Source organism: Gopherus evgoodei, chromosome 2 (assembly GCF_007399415.2).
Source record: "Gopherus evgoodei ecotype Sinaloan lineage chromosome 2, rGopEvg1_v1.p, whole genome shotgun sequence".
Lineage (NCBI taxonomy): Eukaryota > Metazoa > Chordata > Testudines > Testudinidae > Gopherus > Gopherus evgoodei.
This window is the reverse complement of record NC_044323.1, coordinates 38678407-38697051: the sequence shown is the minus strand read 5'-3', so window position 1 is coordinate 38697051 and position 18645 is coordinate 38678407. Positions and strand designations below refer to the sequence as shown.

At 41.2% G+C, this 18645-nt stretch overlaps 1 protein-coding gene across 1 annotated transcript in view; it reads left to right on the top strand.

Moving 5' to 3' along the window:
• Positions 1-18645, top strand: part of MALRD1 (MAM and LDL receptor class A domain containing 1) — a 438556-nt gene that overhangs the window by 153670 nt on the left and 266241 nt on the right.

The window sequence follows — 18645 nt, the reverse complement described above, 5'->3', positions numbered from 1 at the left end:
TGTTGCAAGGTATTTACTCGCCAGATGCACTAAAGATTCATATGCCTCTTCATGCTTTGGCCATCGTTCCAGAGGACATGCTTCCATTCTGATGAACGCTTGTTAACAAAAATAATACATTAATTAAATTTGTGACTGAACTCCTTGGGGGAGAATTGTATGTTTCCTGCTCTGTTTTACCTGCATTCTGCCATGTATTGCATGTTATTGCTGTCTAGGATATTGATCCATTTTAAGAACACTTTCACTGCAAATCTGACAAAATGCAAAGAAGGTAACAATGTGAGATTTCTAAAGATAGCTACAGCACTCAACCTAAGGTTTAAGGATCTGAAATGCCTTCCAAAATCTGAAAGGGATGAGGTACGGAGCATGCTTTCAGAAGTCTTAAAAGAAAAACACTCTGATGCACAAACTACAGAACCCAAACCACCAAAAAAGAAAATCAGTCTTCTGCTGCTGGCATCTAACGCAGATGATGAAAATGAATATGCATCGGTCCGCCCTACTTTGGATCGTTATTGAGCAGAACCTGTCATCAGCATGGAAACGTCCTCAGGAATGTGGCTGAAGGATCCAGGGACATATGAATCTTTAGCACATCTGGCATGTAAATATCTTGCAACGCCGGGTACAACAGTGCTATGCAAACACCTGTTCTCACTTTCAGGTGACATTGTAAACAAGAAGCGGGCAGCATTATCTCCTGCAAATGTAAACAAGCTTGTTTGACTGCGCGATTGGCTGAACAAGAAGTAGGACTGAGTGGACTTGTAGGCGCTAAAGTTTTACATTGTTTTATTTTTGAATGCAGGTTTTTTGTACATAATTCTACATTTTTAAGTTCAACTTTCATGATAAAGAGATTGTTCTACAGTACTTGTATTAAGTGAATTGAGAAATACTATTTCTTTTGTTTTTACAGTGCAAATATTTGTAATCAAATATAAAGTGAGCACTGTACACTTCGTATTCTGTGTTGTAATTGAAATCAATATATTTGAAGATGTAGAAAACATCCAAAATATTTAAAGAAATGGTATTCTGTTATTGTTTAATAGCGTGATTAATTGCACGATTAATTTTTTTAATTGCTTGACAGCCCTAGTATGCACTATTGAAGTCCTTAACCACAGTAGAAACTTTTACAAAATTGTTTTCTCTGTTGTTGATTGAGATGTTGAACCGAATTATAAATGTATAATGATGAGACAAATCATCTATCTAGGTGATGCCCGGACATTCACTGAAAATTATTGGGAAAAGGAGCAAATATTTGTTACTTTGCTTCATCATGTTAAACTTTTTCATGATTGTCCATCCAGTAGAGGGGACAATGTATGCGGAACCGTTTCCCTTCCTTATGTTCATGATATACTGTGCAGTACAACTGAAACTGCTACAGACATTCAATAGAAACTTTGTAAATAATACCTCTCACGTCTGTAGTGCAGAAATTCATCATATTGAAAAATAAATCCTCTCACTTTGCTCTTTTGTCAATAGATCAATGCCATCAGGATATTGTATTTTATAGTGATAAAATTCTATGAATGTTGTAAGCAATGGCTTATGTGCTCATCTCTAGATATGCAAACATCACTTTTGTTAACAGAGATTCAAAAATGAAAAAAGGGCCTTATCCCAGTTTTGAAATTTGTGTACCAACTTGTAGGGCTTTGTGCATGAAAAAAAACAACAATCTGGAGATTAAATTTTAAAGGCTTTAGTTTTGAGAATTTGACCTTAATGTGCATTACATGGGTTGAAAAGAAACAAAAGTGAGCCAGCCTTTTTCCTCTAAACAGACAGCAACAACAAAACACAAAACCTATGGTCCACATAAGAAAAAAAATAGACTGAGAGGAACAGTGTAAAGAGCTCAATCTAGTTTTAAGTCTTGTGTTCTAGTTGATTGGCTTTTTTCTACATAGTGATTGCTGAACTCAAGTGTTTAATTTGCTTGGATTTTGCTCCTCCATCTTAAAGAATATGGTTGGAATGATGCCTTTTGGGGCAGAATTTGCCATATGGACATCCCAGAAATCTTGAATAGAAGCCTGGAAGGAACTCCTTTATATTGGCTCTTATGTAGGGGAAAGAAAATCTTTTCCTAGTGCTTCATTCCTGTGTGTGTTTCTTATACTCTCTCAAAGGATATTATTGAAGTCAAAGTGCCGATTCCAGATAGAATCATTATGATAATTACTAGCTCCTAATAAAAGTATTCATTTCATTTGCATAATGAGCAATAATTTGCTTTTTCATTGAGATTTGCTTCATTTAGTAAAGAATATGAAATCGTACTTTAAAAAAGACTCTAATTCATTTAATTTATATCAGAATTAATAATATTGAGTGTGCTGAAATATCTCCATTATCTCTCTCTCTATCTAATCTGTGTGTGACCACACACAAGTATGCTAGACAGACACATACATTCTTCTATTTAATGTTGTATGAAAAAATACTAATAGGTCAGATATACTTAAATACAAGCTTTTTTCAGTGATGTGCAGCTCGAGCTCCAGTCAAGAAATATGGGGTTTCTATATGATCTGAGAGATGTTCAGTAATCTGAATAAATTAAAAACAAGATTTTCTATCTGGAATAATAGATGCATGCAGCTCTCTGTGAAAGTAGGAAATAACCATTTATATGTGGCAAGGAATTCAGAACAGAATACCAATGTTACTAATTGCAGTAAGAGTTACTATTTTGATGGTAGTTTAAAACTAGATTTATGTTTATTTTTAGTGTCACAGTAATACTGTAGAGCATTCAACCTGACAGCATTGTTAATATGAGTATAAGAGAATTACTGCATTTCAGCTTAATATGTTAAGGTTTTTAGTGTTAGTAAAATTACTATGTTTTTATTGTAAAAAGCCCCATAATTTAACCATAGTTAAAAATTACAGTTTTATTTTGTCATTTTTTTGGAAGCAATTTAGACTTCCTGCTCCCCCGAGTTCCAACCCAGGGCCCTATGAAGCCAGGGGATTCCTCATTAAGGGTTTAAGCACAAACGTTCACTACATTCCCTGGGTCATTTCCTACTGCAAGGTGCATTTCAGGCATCTCCCTGCTGGCAGCAGTTTGACGTCCCCGTGAATCTCTGCAGTCATCTGGTTGTCCACAGAGTAGCCCATGTCCACAGCTCCTACTGTTTGGAGAGTCTCAGGTGTCTCTTCAGGAGCTTGCAACCCATGTCCTTCCTCCTCCTCAGCCTGCCCAAAGAGAGCTAGGCTTCCTCCATTTTATCTGTCCCTTCCACCTGCAGCATACACAGCAGAGGTGAGGGGAGCCTGTCCCCATTGGCCCAATGCGAAGCACCACTTAAACTACATGGTGCAGCATTCCAGCAGAATAGCTAGAAAGGGTGGAAGCTCTACAATGGAGCTGAGTGAATAATTGATTTTTGGTTCAGCTAGCAAATCGAAAAATCAGAGAAAATATTCCATGTGATTCCAAAAATGTTCAGAATTTGTCATCAAATTGGAAAAGCCAATTTCAGGACAGCAAATCTATGTATGCATGTATGTCTCTTTATGCCCCTCTCATATAAGTCTTAGCCTTTAGGGCACTTACCTGGGACACAGGAGACCATGGTCTGAATCTGCACTCTGGGGCAAGGACTTGAATTCAGATCTCTCCTTTGCTAGATGAGCACCCTAACCAACAGAGTATCAGCTATTTTGGCGTGGGTCGCTCTCAATCTCTCATTGAAGTTGTTCCATGTTGTATAAATCATCTCAATGGGACTTCTAGGTGCTGCTGTCATAAATAATAATAACAAGTAATGTATATACGCTTAAACAAGTGCATAGACTAGGCAAGTAGCTAACTAGATAACTGCAGGCCTCATAATTCATTTCCACTTGAGAGAAAATGATTAGTGATATAGCAAAGTCTGTGGAATTAATAGGAGTATTCAGGTACCTTTGGTTTATACTTTGCAAATATTGCAGATACTTAGGAATCTGTTTCTTCTCTCTACTGCAGTAACTTTGAATTAGATAATTCATATCCAAATATCTCATCAAAACCAATGAAGCAAAAACAACAAGAAGGATATGAATCCTAAATTCTGAGCTCACATGATAATTATTATTTTGTAAACAGCTCCCTTGATAACCATATGCTTAGCACATCTGTCTTGCTTTGAGTCTGCTTTTCTGATAGGCATTATACAGGTTTGGCATTCAAAAGGTAATAAATAAATAAATAAAAAGAGAAAAATAACCAGAATAAACTGCAATAAAGTGCAGTTTTTGCAGTAATCAGGGAAGTGATCAGAACTGTTCTAACGTAAGTGGTGATTGGAACTAAGGGGCTGAAGATAGGTGAAAAACTGTCATGTAGTCACACAGGAGTGCAGTCACACAAAAAAATGGGGGGGCAGATCAAGAGTCAAGAAGTCTATAGAATTCAGCTACATTTAGGGGGATAGGATAGTATAGGAAAAATTTAGCGAAGACACATGTCTTATTTCCCTACTCAGCTGAGGTGCCAATGTATTTCAACTTTTTCCTGCATGTCCTACTGCTTATCTTACATGTTCTCTTATGGTGCTTCATTCAGCTAATGTCAATACATAACAAATGTCAGTACATAACTTAGTATCACTGTGCTCCCCAGAGCAACCAATTCTGCACAGGGTGTGGGGAGACGTGTGCTGTTGGCCCAACATTTCTTTTCAAATGATTCTAGTAGTAATATATATAAGTAATTTGACAACTGTAGCAATAGACCATAACACCTAGTAACTTGTTCAAGAGCATGACTTCAACCTTTTCAGACATCCAGGAAGAGCACAATAATTTTTTGAATGAAGATTTGCTAGAAACACCAGTCAACTATTTCATTTAAATTAAATAATACCTTTAGCAATTTGCACTTCACTGAATTTTGGTTTAATTAAGAATTTTGAATATGGGACTGATTCAAATTTTGAGAGAATGAGAATTCAGATAGTCAGGCTTCAGGAAATTGGGTTTTACCTATATAATCTTTTTGGACAAACTGCAGCATAATGCTAGCTTTTCTCCCAAGTGGCTAGGGGAAATGTTTGTGGGAATCTCTTGTTAAAATATTGATGGAGTATTGTAACTATCAATGTAAACACTATCTCCGCTAGTACCTGGTGCTGTATCTTTACCCTAGTGTTAAGTTCCTGTCTTGTATATTGTTATGGTGATGTATTTGATATGGGAGTTTTAGCAGGACATTCAGTCCTGCCTGTCTATGCTGGAGTGGGCACTTGCAGTGTTTCAGTCAGTCCCTGTGATTCCTGGTGACAGCAGCTTCAAGATGGCACAAGCACTTTTGCTTGAGAAGAAATGTATTGGTCATTCAGATGAGACTAGAATCTGTGAGCACTTCACAGACTTTGAGCTCCCAATAATTGATGAGGAGGTGTCAGTACCAAGAGAGGGAAAATAAATTCATTTGCAAACTTAACACCATCAATCTGGGCTTGAACAGGGACTGGGAATGGTTGGCTTCCTACAAAAGCAATTTTCCCTTTCTTGGTATTGACACCTCCTCATCATTTATTGGGAGTGGACTACATCCAACCTGACTAAATTGGCCTTCAACATTGATTCTCCATTTGTAAGGTAACTCCCTTCTCTTCATATGCCAATATATATTTATGCCTGTATCTGTAATTTTCACTCCATGCATGCTGAAGAAGTGTTTTTTTTTACCCATGAAAGCTTATACCCAAATAAATCTGTTAGTCTTTAAGGTGCCACCGGAATCCATGTTGTTTTCTTAGGCAGTGAAGACTATGAGACTAGAATACAAAGACATCCTTTGTCACCTCTGCATATAACACCAACCAGCAACTATCCATTGCTCTCTCTATGAGATTATTTTTGAACCCCTCAGATGCATTCTTCCCTATGACTTGATGTTCAGGCAGCAAGGATTACCCATGCACCCACAGAAGTAAGAGGCATTGTGGAGTCTTATATCAGAGACCTGAGGACAGTATTGCAGAAGGTGGAAAAATAGATGAGCCTGAAGCAAGCAAGCCAGGAACATGAGAAAAAGAGAATTACATGCCCATCCAGGAAGGAGAAAAGGTGTGATTATGCAACTGGAAAAAACATCCTGGAAAAAAAAATCTCAAATGTACTTCTTTTTGGAGAAGACCTTATGCAATAATTAAAAGACTAAATAACTTATCCTTCCGAATACAAAAAGCAAGAGCTGGCCTCTTTATAGTGCTATTCCAGCAGTTTCCTTTGGCTCATAATGGGAAAGTGGTTTTGGTGGAGGCATTACCAGCAGGTGCCCAGGACCTCAGCAGACTGCAGCCTTCAACAGTCTGTCTGTCCGCAACAGATAGGCCTGACCTAGAGGATGGGAACCCTGCACTCACTGATTTTCTAGATCCAACTTCAAATGATAACTCCATGACTGATTATGGGACTCAAGCAGGGAGAGCAACGCAGAAACCTGTGTGGGTGGCAGACTGCATGGATTCCTAGGAGTTATTGTTAAAAATTTTTATTTAACTAGAGGGGGGAAAGCTGTAATGATCAATGTAGACAACATCTCCTCCAATCGATGGTGCTGTACCTTTATCTTGATGTTAAGTTGTTGTCTCATTGCTGTTATGCTGTTGTATTTTTTGTGAGGGTTTTAGCAGAAAGTTCAGTCCTGACTGTGTATGCTGGAGTTTGTACTTTTAGTGTTCCAATACCTCCCTGTGATTCTATAAGTAAGTATTTCAATATGTCTTACTGTTCACTCCGGATAATATTTGAGATATCAGTAAAAGCAGCAAGAGCGATGTGTCATGTTTCCTGATACCAAAAAAAAAGCATATTTATCAAAGAGTTTGCTGAATTAAAGTGAAATTTCATATTGTTGCAAACTGCAGTAGAATTGCAATTAAAAGAAATCATGCCCACTGTGATTAGAACCTGTGGTGATATTTTTACTTCAATCTTTATTACTTGAGAGGGAGAGTCTATCCTATTATTTCCTTTTCCCTTTCACAAAGATTTGAGCAGATATGATGAAATGCTAATGAGATGTGGCATGTTCAGACGAGCCACAGAAGAATTGTGAATTAATCACAGCTCTTTGTCAGTCAGAGGCAGCCAAGCTAATAACTCCAAATGAAAATTCCACCTAACAATTGGAATAATTGTAATGCTATGATCAAAACATGGAATACTTAATCTTTGCTGCCATTTATTTTACGTCTTGGTTTGTAGGCTGCAGTGTTTAAATCAGATGCTGATAAAAGTGAGAGTTTTTGAATAGATGTTTTTAAAGAATGATAACACTGACAGACTAAAACAAAGAAAAGAGAGCTGGAGGCAGAAAAAGGGATTATATCCATTAGTAACCTACTAATCTTAGCTCCAGGAGTCAGCTATAATGGGCATTCATTTGGCTACAACTAAACTGATCAGTTTTCAGGTTTTGCTAACAGCAGAGATTGGCTTACTTGTTTGTGTCAAACTAAGATACATTTGAACCAAGTGAGCCAATTTCTGCTCTTAGCTGAACTTGTGCCTCTCAAGTCAATGGGGTTGTGCATGAGTTTAAGTGAGGGACATAACCAGACCAGTTTGAAGATCCATGAACAATACCGACAATAATCCACACAGATGGAAACATTTAAGAATTTACAGAATTTCAAGGTGTGCTCATGGGCATGTTTTGTTCTGGGGAGGACAAGGATTCTAATGTCTCTCTCAAGCAGCTGTCAAAGTAACTCTAGTGAATATGTCAACATTTTATTCTGTTTAATTGGTGATATGATTTGCTGTACTGCATCAGATCATTGTTCCATCTAGTACAGTCATGCCTCTGTTTGGCCTACTCTGATTGGCTCACTAAAATTGTTATGGCTTTCTAGATAAGTTTTCACTCTGATCTTCAACCACATCTACATAGTATTCTACATTCTCTGCCCTTCAATTAATCCTGATCCTCTAAAGATTTGTGCAAGCACTTAACATTTCACTTTGAGTAGTCCTAGTATCAGAGGGGTAGCCTGTTAATCTTTATCAACAAAAACAGCGAAGAGTCTGGTGGCACATTAAAGACTAACAGATTTATTTGGACATAAGCTTTCATAGGTAAAAAACCAACTTCATCAGATGCATAGACTGAAAATTAAGGATACAAGCATAAATATACTGGCACATGAAGAGAAAAAAGTTTCCTTACAAATGGAGAATCAGTGATGACAAGGCCAAATCAGTCAGTGTGGATGTGGTCTGCTCCCAATAATTGATGGGGAGGTGTCAATACCAAGAGAGGGAAAATTGCTTTTGTAGTGAGCCAGCCATTCCCAGTCCCTATTCAAGCCGAAATTAATGATGTTAAGTTTGCAAATGAATTGTAGCTCTGCAGTTTCTCTTTGAAGTCTGTTTCTGAAGTTTTGTTTGTTGAAGGATGGCTACTTTTAAGTCTGTTATTGCATGTCCAGGGAGATTGAAGTGGTCTCCTACTGGCTTTTGTATGTTACCATTCCTGATGCTTGATTTGTGTCCATTTATTCTTTTACGTAGAGACTGTCTGGTTTGGCCAATGTACATGGCAGAGGGGAACTGCTGGCACATGATGTCATATATAACTTTAGTAGATGTGCAGGTTGTCATAAACAGATAGCTAAGGGTTAATGTCTCTTTCACCTGAAGCACCTGACCAGAGGACCAATCAGGAAACAGGATTTTTTTTCAACTCTGGGTGGAGGGAAGTTTGTGTCTGAGTCTTTGTCTGTCTGCCTGCTTTCCTCTCAGCTTTGAGAAGTGATTTCTGTTTTCTAATCTTCTGTTTCCAAGTTGTAAGGACAAAGAGATCAAATAGTGAGTTATATGATTTCTTTTCTTTGGTATTTACATGTCTATAGTTGCTGGAGTGCTTTGAATTGTATTCTTTTTGAATAAGGCTATTTATTCATATTTCTTTTAAGCAATTGACCCTGTATTTGTCACCTTAATACAGAGAGACCATTTGTATGTATTTTCTTTCTTTTTATATAAAGCTTTCTTTTAAGACCTGTTGGAGTTTTTCTTAGTGGGGAACTTCAGGGAAATTGAGTCTGTACTCACCAGGGAATTGGTGGGAGGAAGAAGTCAGAGGGAGATCTGTGTGTGTTAGATTTATTCGCCTGACTTTGCATACCCTCTGGGAGAGGAGGGAAGTGCTTTTGTTTCAAGTGCTTTTGGTTTCCAGGACTGGAATTAGAGATGGTGGACTCCCTCTGCTTAGATTCACGGAGGTTGCTTCTGTGTATCTCTCCAGGAGCACCTGGAGGGGGGGGAAGGGAAAAGGATTATTTCCCTTTGTTGTGAGACTCAAGGGATTTGGGTCTTGGGGTCCCCAGGGAAGGTTTTTCAGGGGGACCAGAGTGCCCCAAAACACTCTAATTTTTTGGGTGGTGGCAGCAAGTACCAGGTCCAAGCTGGTAACTAAGCTTGGAGGTTTTCATGCTAACCCCCATATTTTAGACGCTAAGGTCCAAATCTGGGACTAGGTTATGACACAGGTGAATGAGCCCCTGATGGTGTGGCTGATGTGATTGGGTCCTCTGATGGCGTCACTAGAGTAGATGTGGGAACAGAGTAGGCAATGGGGTTTGGTACAGGGATTGGGTCCTTGGTTAGTGTTTTTGTGGTGTGGTGTGTAGTTGCTGGTGAGTATTTGCTTCAGGTTGGGGGGTTGTCTGTAAGTGAGGACTGGCCTGTCTCCCAAGGTCTGTGAGTGGGAGGGATTGTTTTCCAGGATAGATTGTAGATCATTGATGATGTGCTGGAGAGGTTTTAGCTGGGGGCTGTACATGATGGCCAGTGGTGTTCTGTTATTTTCCTTGTTAGGCCTGTCCTGTAGTAGGTGACTTTTGGGTACCAAGCTCTCTCTGTCAATCTGTTTCCTCATGTCCCCAGGTGGGTATTGTAGTTTTAAGAATGCTTGATAAAGATATTTGCAGATGTTTGTCTCTGTCTGAGAGATTGGAGTAAATGAGGTTATATCTTAGAGCTTGGCTGTAGACAATGGAATGTGTGATGTGTCCTGGTTGGAAGTTGCAGACATGTAGTAAGAATAGTGGTCAGTAGGTTTCCGGTATAGGGTGGTGCTTATGTGCCCATCACTTATTTGCACTGTAGTGTCCAGGAAATGGATCTCTTGTGTGGATTGGTCCAGGCTGATGGTGGGGTGGAAATTGTTGAAATCTGGGTGGAATCTTTGGAATAACCCTCTTCTGACAAGAAAAATGACTACATGACCCCAGGAGGGGGACCGAAGACTGAGACTGCCCAAGCCCTGCTGCTCTGAGAGCAGACAGGGGAAGCCCAAACCCAAACCCAAGGGCTTCAGCCCCAGCAGGGGGTCTGTAATCTAAACTCTGCTCCCTCAGGCTTCAGCTTCGGCCCTGAGTTGTGGGGCTCAGCTTCGGTCCTGAGTCCTAGCAAATCTGAACCAACCCTCTTTGGGGTACTGACCCACAGCTTGAGAACTGCTGGGCTAGACAATCTGTGCCTTTTCCTCATACTGTATCAGAAAATGTTGAGTGCATGTTGCCTCTGGCTTAAATATAAATGCAATATCTGATTGATGAAATATTTTTTTAAAGTGCACATCAATTTTTTAAAAAAATAACTGTGTCTTAACCAAAAGAAAAAATAGAGACCTAAAGAAAAGTGATAGTAGAGCTATAACCAAATGACTGGAGGATAGCTAATGGAACACCAATTTTTAAAAACAGCTCCAGAGATGACCCCAGCAATTATAGGCCAGTAAGTCTGACTTCAGTACCAGGCAAACTGGTTGAAACTATAGTAAAGAACAAAATTGTCCGACACATAGATGAACATAATTTGTTGGGGAATAGTCAATGTGTTTTTTGTAAAGGGAAATCATGCCTCACCAATCTGCTAGAATTCTTTGAGGGGGGTCAACAAGCATGTGAACAAGGGGGATCCAGTGGATATAGTGTATTTAGATTTTCAGAAAGCCTTTGACAAGGTCCCTCACCAAAGGCTCTTGAGCAAAGTAAGCAGTCATGGGATAAGAGGAAAGTTTTTTTCATGGATTGGTAACTGGTTAAAATATAAGAAAAAAAGGACAGGAATAAATAGTCAGTTTTCAGAATGGAAAGAGGCAAATAATGATGTCTCCCAAGGGGCTGTACTGGGCCCATTCGTATTTAACATATTCATAAATGATCTGGAAAAAGGGGTAAAACAGTGAGGTGGCAAAATTTGCAGATGATACAAAACTACTCAAGATAGTTAAGTCCCGGACAAACTGCAAAACTGGGTGACTTGGCAACAAAATGACAGATGAAATTCAGTGTTGATAAATGCAAAATAATGCACATTGGAAAACATAATCCCAACTATACTTATGAAATGATGGGGTCTAAATTAGCTGTTACAACCCAAGAAAGAGATCTTGGAGTCATTGTGGATAGTTCTCTGAAAACATCTACTCAATGTTCAAGGGCAGTCAAAAAGCGAACAGAATGTTGGGAATCAATAAGAAACAGATAGATAATAGACAGAAAATAAATATCATATTGCCTCTGTATAAATCTACTGTATGCCTACATCTTGAATACTGTTTGCAGATGTGGTCACCCCATCTCAAAAAAGATATATTGGAACTGGAAAATGTTCAGAAAAGGGCAACAAAAATGATTAGGGGTATGGAATGGATGTTGTATAAGAAGAGATTAATAAGACCGGGACTTTTCACTTTGGAAAAGAGATGACTAAGGGGGGATATGATAGAGGTCTATAAAATAATGACTTGTGTGGAGAAAGTAAATAAGGAAGTGTTATTTATTCCTTCTCATAACACAAGAATAAAGGGCCACCAAATAAAATTAATAGGCAGCAGATTTAAAACAAACAAAAGGAAGTATTTTTTCACACAATACACAATCAACCTGTGGAACTCTTTGCCAGAGGATGTTATAAAGTCCAAGACTATAACAGAGTTCAAACAAGAACTATATAAATTCATGGAGGATAGATCCGTCAGTGACTATTAGCCAGGATGGGCAGGGATAGTGTCCCTAGCCTCTGTTTGCCAGAAGCTGGGAATGGGTGACGGGGTGGATCACTTGATGATTACTTGTTCTGTTCATTCTCTCTGGGACACCTGGCATTGGCCACTATTGGAAGACAGGATACTGGGCTAGGTGGACCTTTGGTCTGACCCAATTGGCTGTTTTTATGTTCTTATAACTCACAAATTAAACAAGCACTAAATTTAAATGCAATATAATGTATTGTGGGGAGTGTTCAATTTATGTTTGCAGTTTAGTCTTAGACACTTTCCACTGTAGTATATTTATGCATTGCTTTGAGGTAGTGTGAAATTAGTATCAGTATGTTCAAAAGAGTCTTTGAGACAGAGAATGCGTAAATGATACCTGAGAATGCTATAGGTAATCTTACATTTATACCTAAGTGGAGAAAAAGAATGAGTTTTATATAATGCTTTTACACTCCATATATCTGTTCTCAAAGGTATTATTTACTTTAAAATGTATATTCATTCTATTCACAATGAAATGAAAGATAGAAAATTAAGTCCCATAGGCTGCACGTAATTCTCTGTCACAATGTTATTCCAGGATTTGTACTCTCTGGGCAAATAGAACGTAGATGGAGGTGATGCTTTAGTTCTCTAAGGAGGAGATTATCTGCCATATCAATGTATCACAGGCTCTGTCCACCCAGGGCCTCTTTCTGATTTCATTTACTCTGGTGTAAATCATGAGCAACCCTATTTGAGTTACATTGGTGTAAGTTAGATCGGAAGAAGGCCTTGAGTGCCTCCTGATAAGCACAGTTAATGTTAGACTTGAAGTAAATAGAGCAGACTGAGAAGTTTATGTTCCTGTCTGGAGACTGCCCAATACTATAACCAGAAGTTGGAGGGGACAAAAATGAGGTAAAATGATATGGGCAGAAGCTTTTGTTGTTTGATATTCATAGACTCCAATACTAAAATGTTAGCGCAAAAAGGGTGTTACAGATAGCATCAATTGTCATGTAATTTGTTCCTAAAGATAAATAACTCTGGGTAGCTCCTTCTTATTTCAGGGAATTTCCCCTGCCCATCCAGAGTAAGCATGAAAATATGAAGGCTTCATTCTTGTTTGGTTTTATATTGAGAACTTTCAATTAAGGCAGCCACTTGAACACAGTCCCTAAGTTCATAGTGAACACAAAATATGACAACAGGTTGTTGCCCTATGATTAGGGAGCTATATCAGCCAGACACTGTGATTTCTAATCCTGTTAGATGGTACAGGACCCATCTGTGTTTTCTCCATTAGCACAGTGGTGCACCTCAAAGGAGAAGCATAGTTCTCTCCCTGAAATCTAACAGTTTTCTCTCTATACTCATCCCAAATAGTTTAATTTTTGAGAAGTCCATTGAAAATAAGTGTTTTGCCACTAACATATAATGAATTATCATAGTTCAGCTCTAAGTTATAAGCATTCACATGCAGGAAGAACAGAAAAGTCCTACTACTGGTTTAGTAGTTTTATATACTTTGATAGTTAATGATTCATGTATTGTAACACTTTCTGTCCAATGCCTGATACTATTATTAGGACATAGGGTTGTCATAAACAGAGAGCTAAGGGTTAATGTCTCTTTCACCTGAAGCACCTGACCAGAGGACCAATCAGGAAACCGGATTTTTTCAACTCTGGGTGGAGGGAAGTTTGTGTCTGAGTTTTTGTTTTCTGTCTGCCTGCTTTCTCTGAGCTTTGGAGAAGTATTTCTGCTTTCTAATCTTCTGTTTCCAAGTTGTGAGTACCAAAGAGTTGTTTCTTTTGTATTTACATGAATATAGTGCTGGAGTGCTTTGATTTGTATTCTTTTTGAATAAGGCTGTTTATTCATATTTCTTTTAAGCAATCAACCCTGTATTTGTCACCTTAATACAGAGAGACCATTTGTATGTAATTTTCTTTCTTTTATATAAAGCTTTCTTTTAAGACCTGTTGGAGTTTTCTTTACTGGGAAACTTCGGGGAAATTGAGTCTGTACTCACCAGGGAATTGGTGGGAGGAAGGAGTCAGAGGGAGATCTGTGTGTGTTAGATTTATTCGCCTGATTTTGCATTCCCTCTGGGTGAGGGGGGAAAGAGAGATTAACTCTCGGTAATTCTGTTCTCCAGACTGGAAAACGGGGAGGGGGGAGTCCCTCTGTTTAGATTCACAGAGCTTGTGTCTGTGTATCTCTCCAGGAGCACCTGGAGGGGGGAAGGGAAAAAGGATTATTTCCCTTTGTTGTGAGACTCAAGGGATTTGGGTCTTGGGGTCCCCAGGGAAGGTTTTTCAGGGGGACCAGAGTGCCCCAAAACACTTTAATTTTTTGGGTGGTGGCAGCAAGTACCAGGTCCAAGCTTGGAGGTTTTCATGCTAACCCCCCATATTTTGGACGCTAAGGTCCAAATCTGGGACTAAAGTTATGACATGAGTGGCAGCGGTTACGGGATAGACAGAATCCAGAAGCCAGTAGGAATATTATATTTTTCTTTTCTCTGCTAAGGGCTTTTTAGCAGAGAGAAACAGTTTGGTTTTAAAAGGGAACCAGAGAAATTTTTTTTTTCTGCTCTCTCTGGCAGTTTGTGGCTTGCATAGTAAGCAAGAAGCCATTAAGAGGCTGTTAAGGGTCTTTTGTCACACAATAGCACTCCCATTAGGAGTCAATTACCAGCACTATATACATGCAAATAAAGTGGTTTTTCTGGTTTGCTTTACATTGAAAACAAAGGGCAAAAGCCCTGTTGCTAGGCAGACCCCACATACAGCCCAAGTAAAGCTACAGACGCCCTATTCTTCCACCTCACCAGTCTCCAGTAACTCACCTCGGCCCAGTGACCCATCAGATGGAAGATGCTTTAAGTGTAATGAACTGGGACATATGAAGGCCAACTGTCCCAAGAACACAATGCCAGTGCAATTCATTACATCACCATCACACCAAAGATCCCCAGGCCCGGATGGCTCTCAAATACCCTTGGAGCAAAGGGAAAATTTGAGAGTGGGCGGAAAGAAGGTTACTGCGTGGAGAGACACGGGGGCACAAGTGTCAGCTATCCACCAATCCTTCGTTGACCCCAAATTCATCAACCCAAAGGCCAAAGCTACCATTTACCCCTTCATGTCACAAGCTGTAGACTTGCCTACAGCTGAACTGCCTGTCCAGTACAAAGGCTGGTCAGGAATGTGGACTTTTGCAGTCTATGACAATTATCCTATCCCCATGCTACTGGGGGAAGACTTGGCCAACCAGGTGAAGCGGGCCAAGAGAGTGGGAATGGCTACTCGTAGCCAAACCAGGCAAGGTTTCAGACCCATTCCTGTTCCTGAGCCATCCACAGATACTCCGCCTGTGTTACCAGAGACCCAGACAGAGATTGTGGACCCAGATTCCATGCCAACCACTGAAACAGCCACAGTACCTCCGGTCCCAGGCCCGGAACTGGAACAGCAACCAGCACCAGCAAGTGCCACCACATCTTCAAACTCAACGTCAGAGGGCGCCAGCGAGCCAGAACTGGCAGAAGCAACAGACAGCCATACCCAAAAGGCTCAGCCAGAGCCTGAAATACCCTCAGGTGCACCAGCGGAGAGCGGTTCACCAGCAACGGAAACAACCCCATCACCTACATCGCTTCCAGAGGGACCAAGCCCAAGTCCACAGTCTGAGGAAGAACTTGTGACCCCAGCCTCAAGGGAACAGTTCCAGACTGAGCAGGAAGCAGATGACAGCCTTCAGAAAGCTTGGGCGGCGGCACGGAGCATCCCACCGCCCCTCAGCTCTTCTAATCGAACCCGGTTTGTTATAGACCAAGGACTTTTATACAAGGAAATTCTTTCTGGTGGACACCGGGAAGAATGGCAGCCGCAAAAACAGTTGGTGGTTCCAACTAAGTACCGGGGGAAGCTCTTAAGCTTCACCCATGATCATCCCAGTGGCCATGTTGGGGTGAACAGAACCAAGGACCGGTTGGGGAAGTCCTTCCACTGGGAGGGGATGGGCAAGGACGTTGCCAAGTATGTTCGGTCTTGTAAGGTATGCCAAACAGTGGGTAAGCCTCAAGACCAGATCAAGGCCCCTCTCCAGTCACTCCCCATAATTGAGATCCCATTTCAGCGAGTAGCTGTGGATATTCTGGGCCCTTTCCCAAAAACGACGCCCAGAGGAAAGCAGTACGTACTGACTTTCGTGGACTTTGCTACCCGATGGCTGGAAGCAGTAGCTCTAGGCAACACCAGGGCTAACACTGTGTGCCTGGCCTTAACAGACATCTTTGCCAGGGTAGGTTGGCCCTCCGACATCCTTACAGATTCAGGGTCTAATTTCCTGGCAGGGACCCTGGAAAAACTGTGGGAAACGCATGGGGTGAATCACTTGGTTGCCACCCCGTACCACCATCAAACCAATGGCCTGGTGGAAAGGTTCAATGGAACTTTGGGGGCCATGATACGAAAATTCATCAACGAATTCTCCAATAATTGGGACCTAGTGTTGCAGCAGTTGCTGTTTGCCTACAGGGCTGTACCACATCCCAGTTTAGGGTTTTCACTATTTGAACTTGTGTATGGTCACGAGGTTAAGGGACCATTACAGTTGGTGAAGCAGCAATGGGAGGGGTTTACGCCTCCTCCAGGAACTAACATTCTAGACTTTGTAAGCAACCTACAAAGCACCCTCCGACACTCTAGCCCTTGCTAGAGAAAACCTAAAGGATGCTCAGGAAGAGCAAAAGGCCTGGTATGACAGACATGCCAGAGAACGTTCCTTCAAGGTAGGAGACCAGGTTATGGTCTTGAAGGCGCAACAGGCCCATAAGATGGAAGCATCATGGAAAGGGCCATTCACGGTCCAAGAGCGCCTGGGAACTGTGAACTACCTCATAGCATTTCCCAATTCCTCACTAAAACCTAGAGTTTAACATGTTAATTCTCTCAAGCCTTTCTATTCCAGAGACTTACAGGTTTGTCAGTTTACAGTCCAGGGAGATAATGCTAAGTGGCCTGACGGCGTCTACTATGACGGAAAAAAAGACGGTGGCGTGGAAGAGGTGAACCTCTCAACCACCCTGGAACGTCTGCAGCGGCGACAAATCAAGGAGCTGTGCACTAGCTTCGCCCCATTGTTCTCAGCCACCCCAGGATGGACTGAACGGGCATACCACTCCATTGACACAGGTAATGCTCACCCAGTCAGAACCCCACCCTACCTATCCTCATGCCCAAGCTGCTATAGAACGGGAGATCCAGAACATGCTACAGATGGATATAATCCGCTCATCTACCAGTGCATGGGCATCTCCAGTGGTTCTGGTACCCAAACCAGATGGGAAAAGCAGCAAAGAATCCTGTGGCACCTTATAGACTAACAGACGTTTTGGAACATGAGCTTTCGTGGGTGAATACCCACTTCCTCAGATGCATGTAATGGAAATATCCAGGGGCAGGTATATATATGTGTGCTAGCAAGCAAGCTAGAGATAACGAGGTCAGTTCAATACCCCGTCTGTTAGTCTATAAGGTGCCACAGAATTCTTTGCTGCTTTTACAGATCCCGACTAACACGGCTACCCTCTGACAGATGGGGAAATACGCTTTTGCGTGGACTACCATAAGCTAAATGCGGTAACTCATCCGGACAACTATCCAATGCCACTCACCGATGAGCTATTGGAGAAGTTGGGCCGTGCCCAGTTCATCTCTACAATAGACTTAACCAAGGGGTACTGGCAAGTACCGCTAGATGAACCTGCCAAGGAGAGGTCAGCATTCGTCACCCATGCGGGGGTGTATGAATTCAATGTCCTTCCTTTCGGCCTTCGTAATGCACCCGCCACCTTCCAGAGGCTGGTAGATGGTCTACTAGCTGGACTGGGAGAATTTGCAGTTGCCTACCTCGATGATGTGGCCATTTTTTCAGACTCCTGGCCCGAACACCTCCTACACCTGGAAAAGGTCTTTGAGCGCATCAGGCAGGCCGGACTAACTGTTAAGGCCAAAAAGTGTCAAATAGGCCAAAACAGAGTGACTTACCTGGGGCACCAGGTGGGTCGAGGAACCATAAACCCCCTACAGGCCAAGGTGGATGCTATCCAAAAGTGGCCTGTCCCACGGTCCAAGAAGCAGGTCCAATCCTTCTTAGGCTTGGCCGGATACTACAGGCGATTTGTACCACACTACAGCCAAATCGCTGCCCCACTGACCGACCTGACCAAAAAGACCCAGCCAAATGCAGTTAAGTAAACTGATGAGTGTCAAAAGACCTTTACTCAACTTAAGGCAACCCTCATGTCTGACCCTGTACTCAGGGCCCTGGATTTTGACAAGTCATTCCTAATAACCATGAATGCATCTGAGCGTGGTATAGGAGCAGTTCTCATGCAGGAAGCAACGAATCACAACTTCCATCCTGTCGTGTTTCTCAGCAAAAAACTGTCTGAGAGGGAAAGTCACTGGTCAGTCAGTGAAAAGGAATGCTGTGCCATTGTGTACGCCCTGGAAAAGCTACGCCCATATGTTTGGGGACGGCGGTTCCAACTACAAACTGACCATGCTGCACTAAAGTGGCTTCATACTGCCAAAGGGAACAACAAGAAA